This window comes from Peromyscus californicus, unplaced genomic scaffold (genome assembly GCF_007827085.1).
Source record: "Peromyscus californicus insignis strain IS unplaced genomic scaffold, ASM782708v3 Scaffold_30__1_contigs__length_565496, whole genome shotgun sequence".
NCBI lineage: Eukaryota > Metazoa > Chordata > Mammalia > Rodentia > Cricetidae > Peromyscus > Peromyscus californicus.
In genome coordinates this window covers 360,548-387,183 of record NW_026294541.1, presented here as the reverse complement: position 1 = coordinate 387,183, position 26,636 = coordinate 360,548, and the positions used below count along the sequence as shown (strand labels likewise).

General features: G+C 37.9%; 1 pseudogene; it reads left to right on the top strand.

Annotated features, from left to right (window-relative positions):
- The first annotated feature begins 1,481 nt into the window (after positions 1-1,481).
- LOC128121179 (zinc finger protein 518A-like) lies at positions 1,482-24,814 on the top strand (annotated as a pseudogene).
- Positions 24,815-26,636: the final 1,822 nt, after the last annotated feature.

Genomic DNA, 26,636 nt, shown 5'->3' with positions numbered 1-26,636 from the left:
AAAGGCATGTGCCACTGCCGCCCGGTGGATGCATTTTCTTGATGTAAAATTTTCTTGATGTAAAATATAAATATGATAACAAACTCTACCCATATTCCCAACTATCTTTTTTTTTTTTTTTTTTTTTTTTTTTTTGCTATTAAAAACAAACAAGTCAGGTGGTAGTGGAGGCAGACAGATCTCTGTGAGTTCAAGGCCAGCCTGGTCTACAGAGACAGTTCCAGGCCAGCCAGGACTACACAGAAAAATCTTGTCTTGAAAAACCAAAAAAACCAAAAACCAAAACCCTAAAACCAAACAAGCTATGTCCTTCTTCTCTCCTCAGCGATGCGTGTCCTCCTGTCTGAAGCAAGAGGAATATTGTGCTGTTAAAGAGGAAATATTCCTCATTATATAATGCCCTTTTGATAGTAATAGATTTCTCCTTTGGTTTTATATTTGTACTACTCATGTGTATTTCAGCTTGCCTTTTCTAGGAAGACTGTTGTACACCAACGTACGTACCACTCAAAACTGAGGGGTTCTTAGTGTGGTTATTAATTAAAGGGTAGAGGAAAACCTTGGGGCGACAGGTCAAAGTGTTCAAAAGCATAGTCTATGAGAATGGAAAACACTTAAAAGTTTTCAAGTTGTTTTTTTTTAAAAATTCTAAGTGCCTGGCACACCTAAAAACAAACAAGAAAAACCTACGGTACACAGTCCAAGCCAAAATTCTCAGTTTCGCTTTTTAATATTTTGATATATCCCTCCGCCTCGTGTTTTTGATGGCAGCTGTGCTTTAACGTATTTTTTTTTTAAAGTAAGGTAATTATTTACCAAGTGAGTTGAGTAGGCTTCTGAAATGTTATGAAAGAGAGGAGCCATGTATGAACTCTGTACGACTCTTGAGTGACGTGGGGGGGACGGATTCTTTTGTTGGGGGCAAGGATTCCACTTTTGAGACTGTTGTGCGTGGACCTCGGGGATTCCTTCGCTCAGACGACACCTCCCTGCCCTGGGATGAGGACGTCTCGCGCGTCGTGGGGAGACCATCCCTCACAGTGTCGCCTGGGACCCCACTTTTGAGCTCAGTGTTGGCTCTCTGTGGGCCTCAGCTTCCTCCATCGACCAAGACTGCAAGGGATACCAAACGTTGCATGGTCCGAGTGAGTAGTGGGGAGACGCCATTTGCTAAGACGGGGCTGGTTACAAATTCTCTGTGTGGAGGCCATTTCCTGTCAGCCAAGGCTTGCCAAGCGCACCCAGCTTCTGGTGTCTCCTTGGAGAGAGCACAGAGTGGCCGTTTCCCCGCTCTTCCACCGGCAGTAGGATGCCCGCGGCTGGGGAGCACAGGGCGGGGAGTGAGGGAGGACCCTGGGGGGCGCCTTCCTGCGAGTTCACCCGTGGACTCGGCGCCATGGCCTACTCTCGTGCGGCTGAGGCGCGGGCCCTTCCGGCCGCCGTTCTCTTCCGCTCGCCTCAGGTGCAGCGCGGATCCCTCCGCCGCAGCGTGCGCTGCCGGCAGCGCGGCGCTCGGCTTTCCGGCAATACCCGGATGGACGGGTAATGGCCGCCATCTGGGACTCGCAGGCAATGGGGACCACGACAGGTATTCCCTGTGTGCGGAGCCGCCAAGACCGGTTAGGATGTCGGGACGCACAGAAGGACAGCAAGGGGCAAAGGGAGAGTTTGAGGGCTGTCAGGGCTCCCCCAAAGGTCTAGGGATCCGCCTCTTGTGATAGGAAGCTCATGTTAAATAGTCCCGTCCATTCAGCGCTTCCGCCCAACTTGCTGCAAAGTTTTTCTAGAGAAGCCAGTGGTTTTTTTTTTTTTTTTTTGGTTTTTCGAGACAGGGTTTCTCTGTGTAGCTTTGCGCCTTTCCTGGAACTCACTTGGTAGCCCAGGCTGGCCTCGAACTCACAGAGATCCGCCAGTGGTTTTTAACCCCGGGCTTTTGCCAGCTGTGAGAGCTGGCCATTCTCGTCTCAGCTCGGGCTTGCTGTAAGTTTGTCTGTGTCCACTCCCCACAGTCTGAGAGCCTCGGACTTGGGCGCGAGCGCGGCGACAGTATACTTCCGCGCGCCCGAGGGGCAGCGGAACTCCGGGGAAAGGGGCGGATCGGGCGCGGCGTTTGGGGGCGACACGGGGCGTTTGGTGCGCGAAGCCGTCGCTAGTCGGGTTCCGCGGCTGGTGGAGACAGGATGGGCGTCCCTCAGCCCGCACCCCTCGAGCTGTAGGTTCGCTGTGGCCCGCCTCGACGGCATCCCTACTATGGGCCCAGTCTATGGCTATTGGGGGCTGCTCCTTGCAGAGACTCCCCACTCTCTGGCGCACGCACTCCGCGCCCTCTTCAGAGTTGGGCAAAAAAGTGGTCCTCTTTGCAGACTCCCTCCCAACCACACCCAGTGGCAGATGGATTTCTTTGTAACTGCCTTTTTTACTTGTAGGGTCCATCTTGAATCTGTTCTTAACATGGTGTCCTCTTTGTTAAGTGTGTAGTCTCTGAGTAGATGGCTTTGGTAATTCAAAGTATATGGGCTGAATGCATATATGATAATGTGTTTTAACTCTTCTCTAGACCAATGGAACAGATGGAGCTTCGAAGTTTAGAAAGCAAAAGTTAAGGGTTAGTTTTCTCTTTAGGCTTAAATTTGGGGCATTTAGGGTTGGTGAATTATTTTTTCAAGTCTTGAAAATGGGGGAAAAGTCAATTTTTTAAGGAATTCATGAGAATGTTGAACTGTCTGTGATTATCTCAGGGATGCAATGTGAAAATAACTCAAATCGTGGTAGGAGCGTCATTAATTTGAAAGTCTACTTTTTAGGCACTCTTTATTAATACTAATTGAATTGCTCTTTTTCTAGCAAAACAGATCTGACTTGAGTGTGCTCTAGTATGGTCAGAGTGAATAGAGAACATTTAAGGTGACTCACTAGAATTCCCTAACACTTTTTAAAGTTATTCCTGCAACTCTGTGCAGATGGGTTTATTATCCTTCAGCAAAACTGTATTTTTTTTTTGAGAAATTCATAAAAGGCAGCTCATATGAACACTTTTGGGGTATTGGCATTCTATGGGGTGGGTAATCACATAGACCTTATTGTTTTCTTTCTTTCTTTTTTTTGCCAAATTATGATTACCAATTCAAAACATTATGTGTCTGGTGTTTGAAAGGATAAACGGGCAGCAATTACAATGAATATCTACTGTGTAATCTCATAGTATATAAACTTTTAACCCGAGGATTTTGTCTTTGCATACTTCATATCTTCCTGTACTTCATATCTTCCTGTATCTTTTCTGGAAATAGTATACTGTGATTCCAAAAGCTGCTGTATTTTGAAATATTCTGAATAAGGAATTTTTTTTTTATCTAAATATAGTTTGATTTAAAAAATACCATACAGTGCCACAATGCCCTTTTAATGTACTTTTATTGCTGCTTTTTGCAGCTGTTTGGGATTGTTCTCACTGAAGCATTGTGCCCTATAGAGCACTTAAATATGACCAGTCTTCCTATTTTCCTTTTTTTTTTTAAATGCAAAGTTTGAATCCTGCATTTCTTCAGGTGTTCTAGTAAAAGGTTTTTTGCAGTAAGCAGAAGAAAAGGGTTATTACAAAGTTTCAAATTATTGTTGTCTGCTCTCATTTGTGGACTATGAATTTATTCATACTGGCTTCACATGGTGAACAATTTTCATGGGATGTTAGATACCAGCACTGAACATCATAAGATGCTTTTGTAGTGGTCACATAAGTGGTTCAGAATCGGATGCAGTACTCGTTCTGTTTTTCTGATTTGGGTGGGGCAAGAACAGTTTTCTTTTTATTGTATTAAATGATACTAATGCATTAGATAACTTTGTACACTTTGAGTTGTGACTTTTGTGTTATACAAGTTATGACATGTTATCACTGGATATCAATGATATGCTTATGCCTAAGTACAGAGGATCTTAAAGACAAACTTAATATGCCTAAGTTAAATATGAAGTGTAATTGACAAAGGAGATTTTACTTTTGCAGTCAGAATTTTAAAATCTTGATTTTTTCATTTTCCAGATATCATCTCTTTTGATCACTGTACCTGATTATGGCATTGTCCAAGCATTAAGTTGTGTGCCTTTGTTCCTGGGAGAAAGGTATGATAAGGATTGGAGTACTAGAGTAGATAAGTCTATCAAGTAGTAAGTTCACATGTTTTAGTACTGGATTAAATAAACTGAATGGTTATATGTATGTGAATTTTCTAAGAGACCTTAGTGTTTTATTTTTGACCAGAATAGAAGGGACTTCTACAGAAGTTTTCATTTTAATGTAAGCAAAAAGTAATTTGGGTTTCATAGTTTATTTAATGTTTTGTAATATGTCACAGTAACAGTAAATACAGAGGTAGTACTAAGGGCTTCTAGATAATGACCAATAAAGATAAACATGGTAGAAACGTGTTTCAAAGCTCTATAAATGGCCAGAGTCTATGCTTTAGTTTAGCAGGTACTACTCAATGCACCTAAAGAAAGACAGTAATATATATTTACATTATAATTAATGATATCTACTTTGTTTGAAAAGGTAGTGAAGAATCACTAAAGAATTATGACTGGTTTCCTAGGATAAATATCTGAATAACCTGATATAGACAAAAAGAATGGCAAAAACTGCCCACAAATTCTAAGAGGTATAAAATTGTAGTGGAAAATATTGTGCCCTTGTACAAAAACATGGTTTAATCTACTCTTGACACAAAGATACGTGCCATTTGTTTGTGTTAGTTAGGTCGTGATGTCTTTAAAGTGGGTACCACAATATCTTTTAATTCTCCTCTCCAAATGCATTAAGTATATACTAAATTAGCTGAAGTTGATTATACTATTTTACATTACTTGGTAATCATAACCATGTTCTTCCATAACTCTATCAATAGATTTCGTTATTTTTAGGGCCTTTTTTCACAAAGGCATAAATTTTTATTTATTTAGACATTGTCTGACAGCTATATTGAGTAGAACAACAAAGTTGAGTTGAGATACCAAGATATCATTTATGGTCCTTCCTTGAGTAACTTCTTTTTATATAACATGTTTGACACCTTGCCAGATTTGCATGGTACTTTGTTCCTTAGTAAAATAATGATGAATGTAGAGAATTTTCAAAATTGCGTTTGATGTGTACTGTGTAGAAAAAGTGACATCATGAGTAGTAAAAGCATCGCATGAAGTGAAGTAAATAAGAAATTGCAGTATGATTACATACTAAAATAATTTGGATTATACATGTTGCAGAATTGATGCTATGAATTGGTATTGCTACATGAGTGTCAGAAAAATAGACTGTATTTGAGTTTGAAAGCTTAGGCTTCACAGGTGTCTCATTTCAAGAAGTAATAATAGATAAAAATAAATATTAGCTCTATAGACTGTTATTAATGCCATTTTGTTGATGTTAAATATAAAGTATACCTAAATGGTATGAAGTTATCCATTGTGGTAAAAGCCTTATTGTGTCTATCTTGAAAATTTAAAATGAAAGGTCATCAGGCTAGGGCTATAGCTCTGTAGTAGAGTGTTTGTGTAGCATGTGTCAGGCTCTGCATTTAGTTCTCAGACTCTCAGTAAACAAATGGTCATAATTAACTTGAAATGCAATTCTGTTTCTTAAATATAACTGATTTTTTTTTCTTACCTCACCCTTTTTGAGAGATCCTTTAGTAACAGACTAAAACTATACTTTTAGAGATAAAACTAGTCAAAGTGATGTGGCAGTAGATAACGAAACAGTTTGATAGACAGGATAAGGAATGAACTTAAATATTTGATTACTTGTAGAATGAATCTCCTGAAGGGCATGCTGGGACACGCCTTTGATCCCAGCACTCAGAAGGCAGAGTCAGGAGGTTCTCTGTGAGTTCCCAGGACAGCCTGGTCTACAGAGTGTGCTCCAGGTAGCCAGGGCTACACAGTGAGCACTTGTCTTGTACTAGGAAGGACATAAAAGTTAATGAGTCGCTTGCTTGTTAGATGCTGGTGTTGTCTAGGATCATGTATTCTTTCCTCATAGCCAGATTATGTACCTTCACATTTAAGATATAATAGTTCAAGTGTACCTGTGTTTGCAAACTTTTCTTATAAACAAACAGAAAACATCTTAGATTTTGTGGGCCATATGGCTTCTGTTACTGCTATCAGCTGTCATTGTCATATGAAAAGTAGTCATAGACAATATGTAGGTGAACAGACATAGCTTGTGTTTCAGGGAAATTTATGAAACAGGCTGTTGACGAAGTTTATCTGATAGTTTGTTATGGTGATATTTTATTTGTACTGAAATGTGATTTTATTCGTATGTTAATAAATAAAGTTGCCTGGGGGTCAGAGCTAATAGCAAGCCATAGCAGAAGCTGGGCAGTGGTGGTGCACGCCTTTAATCCCAGCACTTGGGAGGCAGAGCTAGGCAGATCTCTGTGTGTTCAAGGATACAGCCAACATGGAGACACATACCTTTAATCTCAGTACCAACCATAGAAGACCTGGAGGTCTGTACAGACGGGCAGTGACGAGGAGGTCATGTGGTTGGGTTTACAACCAATGAGAAGGCAGAATAGAAAGTCAATGAAAAGGACAAACACACAGGAAGTAGGTCTCTTGCTGAGGAGGACAGCAGCAGCTGTGAAGGGTAAGGTTTTTAGCTCTTAGCTATTGCTCAGACCTCTTGGGCTTTCATCTCTGCATTGGCTCTGTGTTTCTTATTTAACAAGACGGTTACATCTACAGTTTGTGGTTTGTCAGCCTCTGTGGTGGTAACTTGATGGACATTGTGTTCCACAAGCTCTCACAGATTTGTCCGGCGGCTAGCATCTGTGCCATCCCCTGCAGTTACTGTAGATGAGTGGTCTGTTGTTTCCTAAGGATGATTTTGATTTACTCTCAACTCCATCCCTTCTGATCTACCCAGGGCATTGCTCCTACATTGTTCTTCTATCTTCAGCTTAAAAAAATTCTATCAGATCATTTTCATAAATATTCATTCATACTATAGTTTTGCTTATTAAAAAAAAAAAAAACAGACACTTCAATTCTACCTGTAGATCTTTTGTGGTAAACTCTCTGAAAGAGTTGTCCCATTTTTCTCTTAAATCTATATATACTGTTCTAGCGTCTCTATTAACTCCTTCAAAAACTATCCTAGCCATTGTTGCTGGTGATGGTGACCTTAAAACCAGTAGTAATTTCTGTCTTATCTCATTTAATAGAATTGATTAATCTCATTTTCTTCACCTTGCTTTTAGAATACTGTTATTCCTAGCCACTTCTGGAGTCACATGACTGCACATGCGCTGTCAGCAGTCAGGCAAAATGCTTACACACTCCAGGGCCTTATGTGCCCTGCTTGGTCATGTAATCTGCTCGGCAATGTGATCACGTAATCTATGCACATGTGTGGCAAAGCTACATAAGCACATACACTCATCCATGAGGTGACCTATAAAAGCAGACTTTGCCTGCTCCCTGCTCGCGCGCTCGCTCTCTCTCTCTCTCTCTCTCTCTCTCTCTCTCTCTCTCTCTCTCTCTCTCTCACCAGAGGTAGCGCATCCCCTCCCCACCCCTTCAACTCACCCACTCCCACACCTTTCTTTTCTGTAGGCCTACCCACCTCCACCCTTTCCCTTCTCTAATAAAAACTCTTATAGTGGGTTCCGTTGTACCTCGTTTTCTCGCACCTGGTAAATAATGCTGAGAAATAAATAACAAATACCACATTCTCATGTAGCTTTAGTCTCAGTGGATGTTCCTTTTTTACCTCACTTACTATTCATCTTTTCCTCCTAAATACTGTCACTTATTTTTTCTTTTCTTTCCACCCCCAACAGTTTCTCTGTGTAGCCCTGGCTATTCTGGAACCCGCTATGTAGACTGGACTGGCCTCGAACTCATAGAGATCCGCCTGCCTTTGCTGGGATTAAAGGCATGCGCCACCACTGCCCAGCAATACTGTTATATCTTGAGACTTTGGGCTTTGAACTTTTCTTTTTATTTATGCTTTGGTGATTTAATTGTGTCCTAAGTACATAAATACAACCACAGTTATATCGTGGTGACCACTGAAATTTTATCTTTTAACTAGAACTCTGGATATTTCATGCAGTACTCATTATACAATTCTGTAGCACAAATCTTAAAAGGTCTTATTAATAAAATCAAACCCGGAGCCAGGTATTGGGTTAAAGCTGAAAGATTAGAGAAACGGAACAAGCCACAGCCACCTCACATTGCCAGTTCTTCAGCTGATCCTGTTTCCTCAGACTGGAAGCCTCTGAGTTCGCATCTAAATGAATCTCAGCTGAACTGCTCAAAAGCCTAAAAGCTTAACCAGGCTCTAGTTCCTGGTATTCATGCCTTATATACCTTTCTGCTTTCTGCCATAACTTCTGGGATTAAAGGCATGAGTCACCATGCCTGTCTGTTTCCAGTGTGGCTTTGAACTTACAGAGATCCGAATGAATCTTTGCCTTTGGAATGCTGGGATTAAAGGTGTGTGTGCCACCATTTTCTGGCCTCTGTATCTAGTGGCTCTTCTGTTCTCTGACCCCAGATAAGTTTATTGGGGTGCACAATATTTTGGGGAACACAATATCACCACACAATTCCACTTCAATGTCAGATGTCCGGAATGGTGCGTGGGTATAATTGACCTTTTGATACACTTCCTTGCTATTTCTACAGCTTTTTTTTTTTAAATCTCAGTAAATGTTTGACATACATTCTAATTATATTAGAATACGTATGGCTTACAGTAGAGCATAGTTCTTTCAGTTACTGGATTTGGAAGTTTTAGTTGCTTTTGATAGATCTCTTTATGTCAGAGAAGATAGGTCAATAAATTCTGTAGGTGCTTTCTTCAAAATCAATTCAGAACCCAACTATGCCTTCTAGATTTTGCTATGTCACTATCATCTTGTACAAGATAATTATAATAACTTTAAATTGGTCCCTTAATAACTTCCATATCTCTCCCAAATCTTCTGTTTTTTTATATAATAACTCAGATGGTCTCTTTTAAAAGCAATTCAAGGGCTGGGGAATGTAGATTAGTTGGAGTATACTTGCCTAGCATGGCCAAGGCACTTTGAAGGGAGAAACAAAAATAACAGTTCAGTTCATGTCCCATCTGAAGTAGCTTCCTGTCTCATTCAGAGTAAAACCAAATTGCTTATACCTTCAGGCCCTATTTCTGTCCCCAAATTATATCTTTGATTTTATATTACTTGGCCTTTCATGCTTTCTGATCCAGTGATACTGATATATCCAAATATGTTAGGCATGCTGCATACTCAGGATCCTGGCACTTACTATTTCTTTACTGAGAATGCCAGCTCTCTCAACTTCTCCTTTCTTTTTGTTCATTATTTAGAGGCAGGGTTGTACTGTGTATCACTGGCTGGCCAAGAACTAAGGCTGGTCTCATACAGAGGTCCACCTGTCTGCTTCCTGAGTCCAGGAACTCAAAGCAAGTGCTGCCACACCGGTGGCCGTCTCTACTTTTAACTTAACTCTTCTTTTGGCAGTGCTGAGGATCGAACTCAAAGCCTTATAGACAGTGCTAGACAAGTAAATATCACTGAGCTACACCCCAGGACCCCATAAGAACTTTTGAGTGAGATTTTCCTGATACTGTGTTAAAATAATAACACTCTGGTTCTTCCTTTCTCCATTGTTTTATCTGCTCTTGCTCCCGTTGAATAGAGTATCAGTATTCTTCATTCTCTAAACAGTAGAATATTAGCTCCACAAGGGGAGGGATTTTTATCTGCCCCCCTATTGTATCAGGAGTACCCCTATTGTACTTTAGAGGAAAAGACTAGTACTGTTCTGGGGCACTATGTTGATGGAGCAGCAAAGAACATTATAGGTACAGTCCTTATTTAGTTCACACCATAGTGTAGAATTAGAATATATAAATTGGCAGATAGTTAAAATGTTGCCAATACATTGTAAAAGCCTAATGAAAGCCATAAAAGAGATCTTTTAATTTCAAAAAGACATAAAATAGAGTTTTTATTTCTTGTTGAGAAGGGGGGTGATTTGTAGGTTAAGAGAAGGCTTTGCTGAAGTGGGTACATTTGAGCTCAACCAGAAGATGAAATGAATGTAGCCCTTTGAGATAGAATAGTTCAAGCAGGGAGTAACAAATGCAGAGGCAAAGTGAAGAAAGGAATATCTAAGGAGTTAGGAGACCATGGTGGCTTGCTAGAGTGTGTTTACAGATGGCAAATGTGGTGTGAGATGAAAGTGAAGAGAGGCGATAAGGATAAGGTGTGGTTTCCTTTTTTAATAATCACAAATAAAGATTTGTTTTTAATAGTTTTAAATTATGTATAGGTGTGTATGTGTCTGCATGTGGGTATATATATTGCTGTGTGGGTTCTCTGTGTAGCCCTGGCTGTCCTGTAACCCACTGTGTAGACCAGGCTGTCCTCGAACTCACAGAGATCTGCCTGCCTTTGTCTCCTGAGTGCTGGGATTAAAGGTGTGCACCACCACTGCCTGGCTATAGTATCCTATTATGTAGTATCCTGAGATCAGCCCAATGGACTTAAGGTTTAAGTTAGGGAACATTGTGACTTATATTAGTAGATTATTAGACTCCTGCTTGGAGAATGCATTTTACTTTTATTTTAATATTATATTATTTTATTTGCATGGTGTTTTGCCTGCATGTGTATCTTTGCACCACTTGTGTAGTGCCCATGGTAGGGAGAAGATCCCCTGGGACTAAACTTCCAGATGGTTGTGAGCTGCCATGTGAGTGCTAGGAATTGAAACCTGGTCCTCGGGAAGAGCAACTATTGCCCATACCAGCTGAGCCATTTCTCCAGCCCTAGAGAATGTATTTAGAAGAATGTGATAGATGGGAAGGAAGCATGGATGCCACTTAAGAAGACTGTTACTTTCCCTCAAGTTAGAGCTGACAGTGGCTGGACTAAGGTGATGACATTGAATATCGAGAGAAAGGGAGTGAGGATACAAGATACATTTTGAAGATAGAATAGATTAATATTACTTGAGGGTTATGAGGTTGTGGTGGCTTTTGAATAAGAGCAGCCCCAGTATGCTCATATATTTGAATGTTTAGTCATCAGAGAGTGGCACTATTTGAGAAGATGTAGAAGGATTAGGAGGTATCCTTGTTGGAGGAAATGTATCACTGAGTCTGGGCTTTGAAGTTTCAAAAGCCCAGGGGTGTGTGTGCACTCTCTGTCTTTCTATGTGCCTGTGGATCAGGATGTGTCAGCTACTGCTCTAGCGCCGTGTGTGCCACCATGCTCCCCAGCGTGATGACAGTGGACTAAACCTCGGAAACTGTAAGCAAGCCCCAATTAAATACTAAATGCTTTCTTTTACAAGACTTGCCTTGGTCATGGTGTTTCTTCACAGCTACAGAACAGTGACTAAGACAATATTTAGTAAGAGAAAGGATAATTACTTGATTACGTGTTGGATCATAGGATGGATTTTGGTACTGTGTACCAAGATGGAGAATTCTTGGGAGTGGAAATTCTAACCATAGAAAAACATATGAAGAAAAACAGTTTATATTGTTTTGAGGAAGCTGAGGGGGATGAATTATGTGATCATACATGTTTTCCCAATCAAATAGCAATTTGTCTTTTGAGCCTCTTCTCTGGCCTCCTACATTTAAAAATCTTAATATTTGCCAATTCTCAATCACAACCATAATGTACAGAAGAAAGGCATCAAAGATTAGTCTTTATTCATCACATACTGTATTGAGTGATCATTTGTTTCATTTTTATACCATTAGTTTTATGGTATTACATATTAAGATTATATTTCTGATTTTTAATATTTTAAACTAAACTCAAGATTATTGTAAAGCAAGTTCACATGATCTCTAAAGTTTGTTATAAAATGATTTCATCTGAAATCCTAGAGAGTCAGATACAGGAATTGAAAAGAATGAATCATTTAAAAATGTATTAGATGCATGTGTTCCCAGTCTTCTTGGGTTTTGTGCAGAATGAGAAATAGGAAGTAGAGCCTTGAACTTGTTTGAGAAGTTTGTAAATCATCTGGGGAAGTAAAAAAAAAAAAAAAACAAAACATAACTTCAAAGATTGCAGTAAACTGGTGAGCAGTGGCTACTCTTTATACGAATATTCTAAGAAGAGATTAATGTGTAGAAGTTCTGTACTGAGGAGGTAGAATTTGAAAGGGTGTTTGACCAGTTTTAATTTAGATAGAGGGAAAGAGGATGATGGGATGCTTGGTTGAAAAGAAACAGTCTGAACAAAGGTAAATGTATTGAGCATAGTGAGGAATCAGAGTTTCAGAAGATACAAAGTTCCCCGAACAAAGAACTGCACCTGTACTTCAATTTTAAAGTCCTTTATAGCTGCCTTGTTGAATGGTATGTTGTCATATATGCACTAAAATTTTGGCATTTCTAGATCAATACTAGATCAATCACATATACTTTATGTATATGAAGACAAAATGTTATGTTAATCTTCTATTTCTTATTTTTTGTATTTAATTTGCTTATTCAGGTCACATTGATTGGAAATAAGCAGGCTCTAGTTAGTTTTATATTTATATTACAAAACCTTTCCTTGTTATAGTACGATAGTCTGAGTTCCTTAGGTAGGCATTTTAAAATTTTTACCTGACTACTGAAAAAAAAGAAAGAAAGAAAGCTTCAGGTACTTTTTTCCAAATCATAAAAAGACAGTATTTTGAGGATATTAATGTAAGATCTGCTTTTAAAGAAATAGACAAAGTTTTTGTTGTCGCTTTTATTTTTGTTTTTCTAGTCTTAGGCAGAATAATTAGTCTTTTTTTTCTATCTTAATGCTGCTTTTTGTTTTGTTTTGTTTTCTTCAGTCACTTGTGTTCGTATGTCTGTTTGCACTTAGCTATCACTACAGAAAACAGATTGAATTATTGTTAAGGAATGCAGTAGTTATAAAGAAAAACGTCATGATAATTACTAGCTTTCTGATCTGCACTGTGAGGTTACAGAGCTGTGTGCTCAGTCACAAGCACTGCTAAGATTAAAACTGTAGGTCTTTCTGTTATTTGTTATTTTTTATTAACTGGACTCTATGATTGACCACAGTTTTCATTCTTAGGCTCTGCAGAGTCTCTTTGCTCTTTGCTGTGTTGTAGGAAGCAAGACTCATTCTAGGAATGGTACCTTGTGATTCTCACTCTTTTGGGATCGCCTCACCCTTGGCATTTTGCTGTAGAATTTCTCAGTCTTTGACCCACTGTTTGATTTCTAACCTGTGCCAACATTGCTTCTTTCCTGGTTTCTGACTTTTTAAAAAATTATTACTGCTTTTTGAGATAAGGTCTTGCTGTGTAATGGCCACCCATGAAATCATAATCCTCTTGCCTCTGCCTCTTAAGTGCTGGAATTATGGATGTGCGCTACTATTACCCAATCTTATTTTGTTACTTTACTCTTTTGATTTTTTTCCCTGTATTTTTTACTCTTCAGTTTACCTTGTTTTCTAGTGCCATCTATTACTATTTTGGAAATGCTACTCTTACATTTTCTCCTTATTGACTAGCCATGCTCTGATGACATTGCATATAAGTTCATCGTTGTCGTCTGTAGTCTTGTTCTTCTTTAGCCTTCTCTTAGGCAGTCTCTTTGAGCTCGATTCTGCAGTACCTTTGGAGAAAAATGCTTCTCATGTTTCTTGTTCTTCCGTCTAGATTGCCTTTTCAATCTTTCTTGTATGTTTAAGTCCTATTGTTCTTCAAAGGTTTTTCAGAAAGCATACCTTTTTGTGAAACAAGTACATTTAACATTGGTTTGTCCATTATATGTCCTAAGTGTGAGCCTTTAGTTACATTTACTGGAAGCAGTATGAGTTGGCTTAAGGCAAAAGAGAGACTTACTTTAAAGATTGAGGAGTTCCAGAATTCAAGGGCAAGACTACATATACCTATGTCCCTAAAGGCTTGTAGTAGTCGTGTTGCCCTTTGGTTGCCATCTACATACTTAGGGGGCTGAAGAGTCTGCTGATGGGTGTGTTTTAGTGTACAGGACATGCTGTCATTGAAAAAATTCATCTGCTATCAGTCGCTTGGTGAGTGTCTTTCTATAGATTTATTTGCCTTTTAGGTTCTTTTTCCTGTCATACAAATGATGACCTTTCCTCCTAACTTGAAAATACATGGTATGATTTAATGTACAACTTCCTTTTTTAAATTAAAAATGTTATACAAACTATCTTTCCCAGTTCAATCACACATTTTTCTGTCTTCTGTATAATGTTTTCTTGTTGATATTTTATAATTTACTTCATCATATTCTTTTTGATTTTTCAAGACAGGATTTCACTGTAGCCCTGGCTGTCATGGAACTCGCTCTGTAGATGAGGCTGGCTTTGAACTTGAACTCGATCACCTGCCTCTGCCTTCCAAATGCTGGGATTAAAGATGTGTGCCAGCACTGCCTGGCTATCATATTCTTATTAACCTATGTTTGGGTGATATTTATACATACTCTTTTTGTAAGGTATATCCTTTTAAAAATTTATTTTTAATGTGTATGAGTGTTTTGCTTGCATGTGTGTATGTGCACTATATGCATTCGGTACCTGTGGCGCCAGAAGAGGACACAGAATATATCAGTTTAAGGAAAAGGTTATTATGGTTAGTTAACTAGTACAGAGGATATGACATGGTAGACAGTATTCTAGGTCATTGTTCAAATTCTCTGAAATATCAAAATCCACACTCTTAAAGATAGCATTAAATCTTTTAAATAAAACTTTGTCAGATCAAATTTCAGGACTTTCTTAAGGAATATGTTGAGATGTGTTTGTACCTAGAGCACTTACCTAGCAAGTATAAGGCCCTGGGTTTAATCTGCATCATTCCCTCTCCTTTTTACCCCACTCCTAAAAAAACCCAAAACAGTATTATGCTGGGCATGGTGATACACACCTTTAATCTTAGAATTGGGGAAGCAGAGGCATAGATCTCTATGAATTGGAGGCCAGCCTGGTCTATGTAGTGAGTTCCAGGACAACCAGGACTATGTCTCAAAACAATCAGATAAACAAACAAAAATTAGTATTCTATCTAATACAGGCTTCTTAAATTTTTTCCACTCATTGACCCCCTTTTGCCCGAGAAATTTTTATGTAACTATGGGTAAATAGGCTTATAAAATAGATATACAAATAAAATATTTATTGATAATGAATCATAAAAACTTGGTTTAAAACAATTATCTGGTACACATATAATTTTATAACTTAGCAAAGGCTAAAGCAAGTTTGCATACTAATATGATGGATGTGCCTGTTAGTTTTTACATTAAAAAAAATTACAGTTTGTGTCTTCAAATTTCACTTTACTTCAGCTTTCCTACCTGCTTGGTGCTGCAATTCCTGGGTCTTCTGAAAATTCAGAGTGTAAGATGGATCAGTTCTTAACTTTATCAGCCATTGGTCAGAGATTAAGTGCTCTTGGTCATTTATTGCCTATTTGCTTTCCAGCATCTAATATTTTCTTTTTATAATCTCTGCAATGGGAACTCACTGTTAATTTTTTCCATAAGAACTTCTTACGTATTTGATGTTGTATGTGTTTCTTTTCTGCTTCCCTAATTATGCTAGTAATGCTGTTTATATTTGCTTCTGTTTTTTTTTTTTTTTTTTTTTGGTTTTTCGAGACAGGGTTTCTCTGTGTTGCTTTGCGCCTTTCCTGGAACTCTCTCTGTAGACCAGGCTGGCCTTGAACTCACAGAGATCCGCCTGCCTCTGCCTCCCAAGTGCAGGGATTAAAGGCGTGCGCCACCACCGCCCGGTTATATTTACTTCTATGTTGCAGATTTTATTATATAGTCTCTGATCTTTGTACATTTCTACTCACTTGAGAGTTTTTATTGGATATAGAATGCAGTCTTGGGTTTCTCCTTTGCCCTGAAAACTCCATAAATTTCTATTCCATATTCCATATCTCAGCATTTACCACTGGCTAGTATTGGTGTTGGGTATAGCTATCTAATTAGTTGATGCAGTTAATGAAAACTTTAATCCCATTTAAGATAACTCCTATACCATATTTGGATATAATTTTATTTTGTCTTTTAAACTAAAATCTTTTACTAGATAAGTTGTAGGTGTTGAGTTTTATAGTCTCTTCCTACTAGTAATTTGCCTAACATTTGGAGGAACTTTGATTTTAAAAATTCAAATCTCTTTTTTAAGAAAAATTACTGTAATTTTTTTCTTTTGACTTCAAAATTATTTTTCTCATTTACTTTGTTCTCTCATATAACATTAGCCAGTTTTTTCTTTCTGTAACCTTGAATCTCATTGTGATTGCCAACCATAGAATTCTCCCATTTTCAACAGACAGTGATACTCTGAAGATGGTGAATAGAAAAGTCCAGAAATAATCAGTTCATATGTTGTAATTGCATGCTACTCTGAGTGGTGTGCTGAAGTCTTATTTCTGTACATCCTGGGATATGAGTTATTTTTCTCCAGCCTACCCACATTGTATATGCTACCTGCCTGCTAGTCACTTGGGAGGTATCTTAGTTGTCAACTTGATGTTCATGGCATCATATTTCTCAGTGTAGTAGCTCAGTGCTGTACTACAGTGTCTGTATCATTTACCTTGGTTTGGGAGCATTGTATCATCAGACTTTGATCACACCAGAAGGATGATGAATATAATACAGTTACGTACTTTTTATTATGCATATTATCCTATTTTATTATTGTTAATCTCTTACTCTGTCTGTTTAACTTACATATAGTAATAAGTTAAACTTCATCGTAGGTGTATGTAAGACGATAACTATATATACAGGATTTAGGTACTTCTGCTTTTAGGCATCTACCTGGGGGGTGGGTTCCCTGCCCCTGATGAGGTCGGGGATACGGAGGAGCTATTTTATTACAAGATCTTTAAAAGAAGTTTTCTTAGCCGGGCGGTGGTGGCACACGCCTTTAATCCCAGCACTCGGGAGGCAGAGGCAGGCGGATCTCTGTGAGTTCGAGGCCAGCCTGGGCTACCAAGTGAGTTCCAGGAAAAGGCGCAAAGCTACACAGAGAAACCCTGTCTCGAAAAAACCAAAAAAAAAAAAAAAAAAGTTTTCTTTGTTTTTTTGTTTTTTTTTTTAAATGGCATAACTTTATAGTCACCTCTGGGTAAGAGAAAGATAAAAAGAAGTTTCTCTGAATATTTAAATTGTTTCTTTCCCTCCTTCCTCCCACCTACCCGTCACTTTATCTAGTTATTTGTATATATCTTTTTAGTTTGTTTATTGTTTTTCTTTTTTTCTTTGACTCTACTGTGTATCTCTGAGCAGCCTGGAACTCACTATATGCCCCAGACTGGCCTCAAACTCAAAGAGATCCCTCTGCCTCCCAGTGATGGGACTAAAGGCATGCACCACTATGTCCATCTCCTGCTTAACTTTTCTAATGACATCACTAGTTGAGATGAGATAAAATAAGATTTCTCAGTTTTTGAATTAGAAGGTGACATAGGCATAACTTAAGAAAAGATGGTACTAGGCAGAGGTAGATAGCTGTTAGTATAGCAAGGTTCATTTGTGTTCAATAATAATTTTCCCTTTACAGCTCTCCTGACAGTTGATACTAGCAGTTCCTATTCTTCTTGGCTTCTGAACTCAGCTGGAAACTCCGATTCCTGTCCTCTTACATGTCATCCTGAGCTGAGCCTTCTGTCACCCAAAGAGCTCCAATCTGATCTTCCATTCAAGTCTCCATCTTTCCCAAGGTATGGTTAGTAGATAGAGGGGGCAAAATTTTGTCACTTCCTTACCTAGGGTGTAATTGATATTCATTAAATATTGGTTGAATGAGTGTCTCCTAATGGACTTCTTCCTCTTTCAAAAAGGTAGTTTGCATCTGAATGTTATGCTTAAGCTGGTAGTCCCAGCTAGTAGCTCTCTAGCTGAGATGGGAAAATTGCTTGAGCCCGGGAATTTGAGGCCAGCTTGGGCAATACAGCTAGACCCAGTGTCACAAACAAACAAATTTTTTAAAATGATGGTTGTTAGTAGGTCAGCATTTGTCTTTCTCACCAGGCCATTTCCTGTCAAATGTTTTATAGTATGTTTGTGGAGTTTTGTTTGTTTGTTTCTAGACCTTTAAAATTTTTTCTCTATTAAGTCTTTTTGTTATTTCAGTGGTCAGTTGGTAGAGGGAAGAAAACCTATAGTTTTATTATCCATTGTGATGTAGTAAACTCTACATCAAAAGCGAAGGGCATTTCTTATTTGTAAATTAAGCATTTCCCTAGCTAGTCATTATTGAATCATCTTTAAGTTCCATGTGGATGAAAGAGAGCATTCATTTAGACATCCCAATATCCCGGCTTTCCAATAGTTCTAGTCAATTTCAGTAGCTTTTCTTCTTTTAGGACCACCTGCCCTTCATATGACCTTCACTGTTTTATACACACACACACACACACACACACACACACACACACACACACACACACCCTTTTTGGTAATACTAAAGTTTTAAAGATCTAATTCTAGGTTCACTATTTCAAAAATTTATGAGTCAATAACTTAGTTTGCTTTCCTAAATGGGCTTATCAGATCAAATAGTGACTTTGATGACAATTGTCCTTGTTGATAACCATTATTGAAAATCTTGCTTGGAAATTTAAATATAATGCAACAAAATAGTTGATAGGAAGTTTGCTTACATAGTTTTTTTACTTCTTTATGTTTTGAGTTTTTAGTATTTTGTCATTTGCAACCAATAGTCATTTCAATTTAAATCCCTTTTTTTTTTTTTTTTTTTTTTTTTTTTTTTTTTTTTTTTGGTTTTTCGAGACAGGGTTTCTCTGTGTAGCTTTGCGCCTTTCCTGGAACTCACTTGGTAGTCCAGGCTGGCCTCGAACTCACAGAGATCCACCTGGCTCTGCCTCCCGAGTGCTGGGATTAAAGGCGTGCGCCACCACCTTTTAATATATGAAGAAAAGATAAATACACATTTACCTCTGATGTTATTCATAGAACACTTTGTCTTCTGTTCAGAGAGAAGCACAAAAAAGAAATACAACTATATATTAGAAAAATTAAGTCTGTAATTCTTTCATAATATTTCCAGTATAGGTTTTAAATTTTGTTGGATATAAGGAATTTTTAGAACTGCAAAAGTGAACATTAGAATGAAAACAAATGTATATCTAGATATCTTTCAGAAATATATGTGTAATTGTGACATGAATAATAGTTACTGTAGCTGTCTTTGTTTTTTTACTTGTTTGTTTTTAGCTTTTAAAAGGAGCTTTTATTTATTTATTTTTTTAATATGTGCATTACAAGAAACAAAACACAAGAACAAAGTCACCTAGTCACGAGCAGTTCAGCTTAATGTGTCCTTCTAGATCTTGTTCCCTGGTCAGGGCCTATAGCAGCCTTTGTAACAGCGAAAGAGTAGGAGTTAAGTTCCACCAGCAGTAAGAAATAGGCTACAATACATCCACTCTGAGATGTTCTGTAGCCATTGGAAGAGGGAACTTAGATCTGTTTGCATTTGTGTTCTTGGAAAGAAGTTAAGATGTTAAAGTCTTATGTAATACTCCATTTATGCAAGAACAAATAGAAAACCTCGTGTGTGTATGCTGCTTTTCCTTTTATCTTGTTCATTCCTACTATCTGGTAATAATGCTCTGATTTTCTTCTAGGGAAGCATCCTCTAGTCCTTAATGTCAGTTCATGCTTGATGGTGTTCTATGCCTCTGGCTCCATGAGTGGCCTGTAAATCAGGTATGGTCATTCATAGAAATGTGTCTTACTGTAGGGAATGACACTTAAGAAAATTGGGGCCAAGACTATGTCCTGCTTTTGGAGGAGTGATAATTTTTTTTTTTATTAAGTTGTACCTTGAAGGCTGCTAACTGAACTTGAATAGTCATCTTGGCATCATCTAGAGCCTGACCATGAAGCTAAGTGAAGGAGAGATACCAGAAGCTAATTGCTTCTATTGCTAGATGAAGCCTCCTCTAAACCTGGGAGTTCTTAACAGATCAGGTCTTCGTGGTTTTAGTATATGTGCTTGATTAGAATTTCTGCTTTGTTGAGTCAGAATAAACTTAGACATAAGAAATTTACTTTGAATTTTAAAATTTCAATTCTTTGTTTAATTCTAGGTGAATTGATTTGAGGGAAATCCTGGTTATTTTGAAGATGTTGCAGCTCAGTATTGTTTTGTGTTTAAGTCACAAATAACTTCACAAGTTTTCAGAACAAAAGAAACTGAATTTTTTTTTTAAATCATGCCATTTGAACAGACACAGCTATTTTGTGATGAAAAACAAACTGTTTTGGAAAAAATTGATACAACAAATGAGATAGCAGATACCATCGAATCAATACCTACACCAAAAATTTCAGAAACTAATTTTCATTACGAGCTAAAAATTGTGAACATCAGTTTGCCCAAGATAAATATTCCAAATGAAATCTTAATGAAACATGAAGTTGAAAAGTACAGAATATTATTTCAGAGTAAACCACAGACTGCACGGAAATCTATCAGTGTGAAAACTGTAAGCTGTGCTGAGGAGTGTGTACTGCTTTGTAAATCTGAACGAGCTGAAGAAGAGAGTGTAAACATGTCTGCAAAAATACTCAACTTCAGTTGTTTAAAATGCCAAGACAGTACTCAGTATAGTCCGAACGATTTGCAGAAACACTTTGAAATGTGGCATCATGGTGAGTTACCTTCGTTTCCTTGTGAAATGTGCAGTTTTTCAGCAAATGACTTCCAGATATTTAAACAACACCGAAAAACCCATAGGAACACTTTTGTAAAATGTGACATTTGTAACAGTGAGCGTTCATATACTTTATTGGACTTGACAAAACACTTCACATCTAAACATTGTGTTAATGGTAATTTTCAGTGTGAGGAGTGTAGATTCTTCACCCAGGACATCGGCACATTTGTTCAGCACATTCACAGACATAAAGAAATGCATTATAAATGTGGAAAATGCCGTCACCTCTGCTTTACCAAGGGAGAGCTTCAGAAGCACCTTCGTGTCCACTCTGGTTCTCTTCCCTTCACTTGTCACTACTGTAGCTATGGTGCCGTTCATAAAGACCAACTCGTCAGACATGTTATAACTTTGCATAAAGAACACTTATATGCAAAAGAAAAACTGGAGAAAGACCCGTATGATAAAAGAGTGGCAACGACTACAACAGGACTTCAACTAATACTCAAAAGATACAAAATAGGTCCAACAAAGACATTTTGGAAACGTAAAACAGTTACCAATGGGAATGATGAAAGTATAGGAAAAAATGCTCAAGCGTTTAATACAGTGAACAAAACACAGACTAAATGTGAAGACCAGAGTCAAGAGCAATTAACTGAAGAAAGGGGTGAAAGACTGCACTGTGAGAATGGTGATAAACCCACAGACTCAGAAAAGTCAACTCCGCTCTCCACTGGGCAACAGAATAAAGCTGACGAGGGAGCAAATGCTACTTCAAGTTTCTTGAAGAGTGGTCTACAAGGGCCTTCAGTGTTACTGGTGAGAAATAATAAGATAACAATTCCTGCTAATTACAGTGCTAAGTTTATGAGTTTCAAGTTGGTAGATGGGAGACAGCATATTGTAATAAAATTGTTGCCTATTAGTAAACAGAATTCACCTGCACCAGCCTTACAACCAGACACAGAAAAGGATAGTACAGCTAATTTGGCACCCCAGGCTTCGGACAACACTGGATTTGCAACTGGAGTAACTACTGAGGTGACTGACACAGATTTTGTGAAAGCAGCTCCACTTTCACATTCGTCTCCTGTGCTTTCCAGGAAAGAAATTTCTGAAAAAGAAATCGCTTTCATATCTGAAAAGAATGATATACTTCAGACGGTGGATAACAGTAAAAGTTTATCTTCTTTGCCAACAACATCAGAATCAGTTACTGCATCAGTGAGTTTAACCACAAAAGTTGAATCAAGTGATAATGTTGACTTGTGGGAAAATCATACCACTCAGAGTCATCCAGATGCATTAGATACCACCACCATTAAAAGTCCAGATAAAGTCAACCTTACCACTAAGCCAAATGCATACAGTTGTGGAGATATGCATAACTATTGCATTAATTATGTCAGCTCTGAGTTACCTGATGAATCATCCAGCTATTTTGAGTTCTCCGACCAAGGATCTTTACCTTTTCATAATTACTCAAAGGTGGATAATAAGCGTCGTAGGTTTTCAAGAACAGCAGTGTTTGAAAACCTTCAGAGGGACCCTTCGAACAGAACAGTTACTCAGGAATCAACTAGTGATAGTGATACACTTTCACCACTACCGAAAAGTGAGAGCTCCAACTCAGATAGCCCGATAACATCTGTCAGTCTATTAAATGGTAAAGATGGAACTTTAAAGACGAAAGCTGAAATTGAAGAACCATGTGATTTAGAAGAAAGACAAAACTTTGATAAACAAAGCCTCTTCACTAATGAAAACCAAAATTTATTAAGTGTGACTGAAGAAACTAAATGGAATGACCTTCCCAGTGCTGGCTCCCCCATGATGCCTAGAATCACATCTGTTTTCTCTCTCCAGAGCCAGCAGGCTTCAGAATTTTTGCCACCAGAAGTAAACCAGTTACTCCAAGATATATTAAAACCAAAATCTGATACAAAGGAAGACTCTAATAACATTCCCAGTAAAAACCTTCCACTCGATTGTGACCAAACATTTAAAAAGGTTGAGGAAGAAGAAATGATAGTAGAATCTTCAAAAGACTTGCAAGTACAAGACATCTTCCCAGTTCCATCTCCCACTGTAGGTGTTAGTATGCCTACAAATGAACCGAATTTAAGATGTAATGGACAAGAAAAACAAGTGGTGTCAGTATTACAAGATGTGAGAGATTCCGAGGTGACCACTAAAATTCCAAGTATGGTCACATTACTTAAGACTCAGTCAGATGCAATAATAACACAGCAGCTTGTAAAAGACAAACTCCGAACCACCACACAAAATTCAGGTCCTGTGTATATTCAGAATCCATTTCTAACCTCGGACCAGAAAAGTCCTGTGTTTTTTCAAACTCCAAAAGGTTTTATTATACCACTGCATATTGCTAACAAACCTGGATTCCATGTCTTTTCTGGAAGACCACTTCCTTTGGTTAACACACAGAGTGTACCTGCTTCTCTCCTTGTAAACAAGAAACGTGGAATGCTTTTGACACTTAATAATGGGAAACCTGAAGGTGTTCCCACTGTCAAAACTGAGAATGTTCAAAGTTATGGAACTATAACTACAGAACCTTGCAAAATGCCTCTTCTGAAAGTAGAACAAAACAATAACTGTCTTAAACCTGTACTTTGTTCCAGTGTTGGCAGTTGTACGAACATCAAAAGTTGCCCAGAGAATACATGGCCATTGAAGGGTCCTTACATTATTAAAACATCAGTAGGTTCTTCAGTGAGAGCTGTTCATTTTCCTAACATTCTACCTGAGCAGCAGGGCCCTAAGATGAATATCTTGAATACAGGAAAGCAACAGAATGAAAACTTGCCCAAAGCGTCTCTGTATACCCTCATGCCTGATGGTAAACAAGCTGTGTTTTTTAAGTGTATGATGCCAAATAACACTGAACCTCTTAAGCGTAAGTTAATCAGAAATGGTCCTTACCAACGTATTCAGCCAAAGAGACCTGAAGGAGCACCACAGAAAATACTGGTAAAAATTTTTAATCCTGTTTTAAATGTGAGTGCTGCTAATAATCTTTCAGTTAGCAACTCTGCATCTTCATTCCAGAAAGAGAATGTACCATCTAAACTAGCAGGTCTTGGAGAGCAGAAAGAGCCAAAATCTTCTAGAGATGCCTTACCAGTCTCAGATGGTTTGATGCCAGCAAATGAAATTGTCCTTCCTTCTACTGCAACATGCCCAGAGTCTTCTGAGGAACCAGTATGTATCAGTGAGCATTCAGAGACAAGAGTATTAAGGTGTAAAGCGAATTGTACAGTTGAGACAAATTTCAATAAAAGATAGACTTGTAAAAATAAGTTTGCAAAAATTAAGACTCGTATAAGTCAAGATTCTGAAACCACTATTGTATCTAGAAACAGAAGCTGTAAACGAAAGTACATTGATAATTACCAAGAACCTCCAAGAAAAAAGTTGACATTGCATAGAAAGTGTAGAGAAAAGGCTAATGCTGAAGATGTCCAGGAAACATACGGATTTAGCAGACCCAGGCTTTCAAAGGATTCAGGTAGAACTTTGAGACTTTTCCCTTTTAATTCCAAACAGCTGGTGAAATGTCCTCGGAGAAACCAACCAGTTGTGGTTTTGAACCATCCTGATGCAGATGCCCCAGAAGTAGAACGTGTAATGAAAACTATTGCGAAGTTTAATGGACGTGTACTGAAGGTTTCATTGTCACAAACAACTATTAATGCTTTACTGAAACCAGTTTATTATAACACTTCTGAAACAACTGACAATGACTTTTCCAAGAGACACAAAATGCGTAAGCCTGTTAATTCTGTGAAGGAAAGATTTGTGCTAAAACTAACACTCAAAAAGACAAGCAAAAATAATTACCAGATTGTAAAAACTACCTCTGAAGATGTCTTGAAAGCTAAGTTTAACTGCTGGTTCTGTGGTAGAGTTTTTGACAATCAGGATGTGTGGGCTGGCCATGGGCAGAGACATTTAGTGGAAGCTACTCGGGATTGGAATATGTTAGAATAACTTACTGTGATTGCCAAGGAAAGATACTTAAGAAGAAAAAAAATGGGCTAAATTACCATAATTTAGGCATTTTCTACATCAATACAGTTTTTGAACATTTTAAGAGTTGATTATTTTCTGTGGAAGAACAAAAGCTTTATGTGTGGTACTTGAAAATGCTACAGTTATACGTGTTTCGAAAGAAAGTAATTAGCATAGACCTTGATTTAGTTGTCTAAAGATGAATCTGTGGGAAGGTAGGACTAAGGAAAGTTTTGATAAGAGTTTTCCCAATTGGGTTCAGAGACGGAGTAGAGGGTAATGGTGGATAGCCCCATTCCCTGTCTTCTCCCACCAGCCTTATAGATCTGACAGATGAGTTTCTCTGGAGATGTAGAACTCTTTCATACATGAGTTTACTACTTGTGAAGATGGACTGAACTTGGAAAAAGTTATTTTCTATTATGTTACAGTTCATTTGAATGGTATTACATTCCTTTGAAGCTACATCTTACTGGACTGTAGTTAAACATGAAATAATGCTTGAAGAGTTTTGGGCAAGTAAATCCTGTTGCTCTGCCCTGTGTTAGATTGGAATACCCTCCCAAAATGATTCTCTTTTTTCTGTGACTGTCTCAACCATTGCAGTAAATGGGGCAGTCTCCAGAGGAGGGAGAAACTTTCTCTAAAATCCATTTGAAAGTCAACATTTTCCTGAGTTTGGTTCTGTTCTCCAGTGATCCCCTTGTACAGAACTGTGCTTATCTGATTAGCAGTGCCCATAACCAAATGGCTTTTCTTCCTTGATTGGCATCCCTTCAAAATGAACAGAAAGAACATAGAAACACTTCAAAGGGAATGGCTTTTCTTGAAAATTCAAAAAGTTTATTTTTACAAAGATAATATTTTGAAGCAAGATTAGCAAAGCAGATCATATTTTTGCTTGTGTTTAATTACTGTTCTTACCTAAACACTTCTTCATTAGGTCAGACCATTTTCATTAGTAACTTTTCAGGATGACCAATAAGACCCATAATCATATTAATAGCTGGCATTTGAAAATAGAGAAGCAAGCATTAATGATGGACTCAGAGCAATTCATAAAACTTTAAGAAAAATTCCTAAGAGACATGCCCAACACTTTCAAAACGGACATTTTCCTAACAATCCATTGATTTTAACTTTACCAAACACATTTGTATCAATTTTTTTTTCCTCATTGGATAATGGAGTTCTATTAACAAATGATGTACAGTGTAATTTTTTGTTGTTACTATACATATTATGACATTTTCATTGATTGGATCAAAACTTCAGGGCTTCGTTTTTGTATATAACAAAAATGTACATATTTTTGTACTTGATTATGTAAATTTGCACAGAAAGTTTATGACACGAAATTATTTTCTTTCAGTTCTGTGCATGCATTAATAAATGTGGGTGATTTAAAAAGAAGACTGTACCCATGTTATTTTCTTGTTTTTTTATTTCTGACTTTTTTTTTATTTGGGGACATACATTTTATTTTTTTCAGGGATTAAACACTATTGTTAGCAAGTGCCTAAAAATGATGTAAACAGTTTACATATGTCAACTGTAACAGTAGGTCCTAAGTGGGCCCATTCCCATGATAGTTTTGATTTAAACAAAGCCATAAATAGATGCTTCAAGCTATATTGCTATGCACATTATACTTGTACTGTTTTTGTGCAGTTTATCTACTTTCTTAGTGAAGTATTTTTTGTATAAAACCTGTTAAAATTGTGTTTCTTGAATTGAGCCTGGGTGGAGTTGATTGGAAATGCACAGTATATATTAATAATGTACAGATGTTTAAAGAATGGTAAGCATTGTTAATTTCCTTGTTTGTTGTTAATGAAGGTTTTCAATTAAACTTAAGC